Source organism: Limulus polyphemus, unplaced genomic scaffold (genome assembly GCF_000517525.1).
Source record: "Limulus polyphemus unplaced genomic scaffold, Limulus_polyphemus-2.1.2 Scaffold72, whole genome shotgun sequence".
Taxonomy (NCBI): domain Eukaryota; kingdom Metazoa; phylum Arthropoda; class Merostomata; order Xiphosura; family Limulidae; genus Limulus; species Limulus polyphemus.
Window position 1 is genome coordinate 313,560 of NW_013665682.1, and position 3,331 is coordinate 316,890.

General features: G+C 32.6%; 1 long non-coding RNA gene across 1 annotated transcript in view; it reads right to left on the reverse strand.

Annotated features, from left to right (window-relative positions):
• Window positions 1–2,888: 2,888 nt before the first annotated feature.
• LOC111087553 overlaps window positions 2,889–3,331 on the reverse strand; it is a 3,221-nt gene continuing 2,778 nt past the window's right edge. Inside the window, exon 3 of the long non-coding RNA XR_002612232.1 lies at window positions 2,889–2,929. This is a non-coding gene — a long non-coding RNA (uncharacterized LOC111087553). The remainder of the gene's footprint in view (window positions 2,930–3,331) is intronic.

The following is a 3,331-nucleotide window of genomic DNA, read 5'->3' on the forward strand; positions in this document are numbered from 1 at the left end:
CATTATAACGCCCCCACGGCTGAAAGGGCGACCATGTTTGGCCCAAGATTAATAAATAAACAAGTAATCAAGGCTACTAAATGTTTTACGCTTACTCTGGTTCCTCGTAAAAAAAAAGAGACCTTGCGAAAACAAACAACGCATATTCGTATTGGAAAATTGTACGTTGTGTTTTGTCTTTTTCAAATATACTGCTATTTTGTTTCAGCCACGTTATATAGGGAAAATTAGCGACAAACTGCTTTAAACTTCTGTGGGGGGGGTGATAAATAAATTTATAATAAATATAAGCACTTATTTAACTACAACTAATATTGTTAGCTATGACAGCTAAGATATAAATAATCAAATTAGTTCAGTCGTAAAATATAGAAACAAAATTTATTGAATAAACTAAATATTTCACTCGATTTAAACTTTTCTGAGCCAGATATACCAGAACTCATGAACTTTGAGACTTATTCGTTCCATATATGAAATCAAAATAAACAGTTTTCTTCCAATAAATAACAATGAATTCTATGCAGTGCAATTTCTCAATGTTCTTCCTGCGATTTCCACCAAATTTCTAAAGTGCAAAAAGCAGGGACATAGCCAGACTTTTAAAACTAGGTGAATCACTAAAACGAGACTTGGATGGTCCAGTAGGCATGTACAAGAAAGTTGCATTGTTTGGATAACAATGATTAACGGACTTTCTTTCGTGTATACAAAAAATTATATCTACAATAAAAGTTAAGCCTCTTTTTCCAGGACGGAGTGAACGTCTTTTTTTTTTCAAATTGGACTGATTTCGAACTGTCCCTTTTCTCCGTTTTACTTTAAAATTCTTATACAAGTTATTTCGAGTTTCCTATAAGATATTGCTTATAAAAGAAGAGGCTTTTATGTAAGCTTCGCGCCGAAACAGTTAAAGAACAGAGCTTTATAACAATTATTTGGAATGCGATTTATGCTAGCTTCTAGTTAGTCGCATTAAAAGTTAAGATCCAAAGACAAACAGATGGAGAATGGAGATATCGTTTTTAGAACATTTAAGCTATGGCACAGTTTCTTACAACATGGAAGTTTTCATACGAACAAAAAAAAGAGAGATAAATAATTAAAACAGAGAAGAGAGTCACTCGACTTTAGTTTCACGTAAGTTATAATTAATCTTTCTTTTTCATTTTAAAAAGTTTATAAGATTCATTTTTATTTGAAGAATATTCCGAAATTCAAGCCACGTTAATGTACACCCCAAAGGTATTTCATTCCACGACTTAAAGACTTGAGCGTATGTAAAGCTCACTGGAGTTTGAAATTAAGTTTGGGTTCAAAACGGCCCCCCCAAGTCCAAAAGAAAACTTTCCGATACATTGCCCAAGGATTTGTGTGTCGATTCATTAACTTCAACAAACTGTAAATCGTGCCCTTTATGAAACCTTTAGGAGGCAAAGTTTGTTATATTTTCTGTGAATAAAAACAACAACTTTTATTTAAACAATATCCAAAATGAAATTTGCATAAGAAACATACTTTATTCAACGCTCATCTACATTTACTGATACTAAGATATCAACGATAGACAAAGTTATCGTTTGCCGTATATTAGACATATAGCCAACTAATTTGCAGACGTTCAAGCTGGTTACCATAGCAGCCAGAAAAACAAGTGGGTCCGACAACGTGGTACACAGTATAACAGACGATAGTTATTGGGAAAAAGGTGTTTTGAGACCTTGTTCGTAAAATACTTGCAATAAAAAGTGATACTTGATATTATACTAATATATTTATTCAAACATGTAATAACAATAAAAATAATTAAATATGCATAAAGTTGTTTGAATAGAATTCCTGTAGGAAACAATTTTCTTTTAACCTAAAATAATAAGGAAATCCATTTTTGAAAGTTCCATGCGCCTAACACGCGATGAAAATCACGTAAACTACAAATGCTACCAATAATGTAATACGCACTGAAGATGATAAGATGACCCCCTTCGGAAAGTAAGCGAAACTAAAGCTTAAAGGAAGAGCGAAATGCGTAGGTTGTTCGAGGACTCTGCTAATTTCTAAGCTAGGATTACGTAATCAAAATCATCCGAAGGTTTGAAATTAAAAATGAGAAGCCGAACGAAATATGAAGGAAAGAATTAAAAGAAAATATTTTTACTTCCGAGCTTCGTATCGTGGCACGAGGTGATTACGAAGGTCGTGTTTGGAAGTACTGTACATTAAATTCCATATATGAGTGTTAAATTGTGTTAGGTTTTGTTTTAGTGGATTCTTCTACAGTAAAGTCAACGATGAATGAACAGCACACACTACACGTATTCAAACATATATATTCTGACCTAAATACATACAAATATATCAGCATAGACATTTATCTTATCTTATGTGTAACTTTGCCATAATCTGCCCTCTTTCTTCTCTGCTGGCCCATTTTATACCTTTCGTCCCATCGTCGATTTGTCACAACCCCTTCACTATCTGTTCCCACGCGCCACTTTACACTCTCCACAATAACGAGTCACAAACGAAAAATACAATATCATACACTAAACAAAAACGAAATAATATTACAATGATCATAAAAACCACAACAAATCAATTGACAGTCTTTTATATCATGACAAATGCTTTAACCAAAAAATCATTGGTTTAATTTTATATGTTACTAGACCACCAATGACCTGTTGAGTCACCCACTATTCAGAGGTTATGAAGAATTCAAGCTAATTTCAATATTGCACCGAAATGAAGGTTTATTTTGAGATAACTTAATTAAATATTTCAATCCATTCATGTTATTCATAATTCAAGAAAAAATATTTGATTGTTGATCGGGAGTAAAGGGAAGACTTTCATTTTTCAAAAAAGTGAAGTCAGAGTTTTCAGGTATTGTGATGAACAAACCTTTTTCACAGTTGATTCAAAACGCCTGAAAATAAGAAATAACAGATAATAGTAATGTTATTCATGGTTTATTAGAACGTAATTGACATCAAAAAACCGAAAAAAAAGCTATTTCAGAAAAACATTTCATACTTACTTGCTCAAATTACTGGAAGAAACAGTAAAACTTGATAACTGATCCACTACGAAATTCACCAAATGAAAAATCTTTCTCACTGTCTCACAGCGAATGATTTTTTGATTGAGAAAATTTTCTCGTTTCCTTACCTATCATAACCAAGGCACATTACTGAGAAAGTCTTCAAGATCTTATTTTTGTGATCTTACGCCTTTTAATGAAGATGGGAACATTGAAAGGGAAATAGATTTGAACGAAGAAGTTTCGTAAAGAGCGCGAACGGTAGTGTGATGTAAAATTACTCATGCT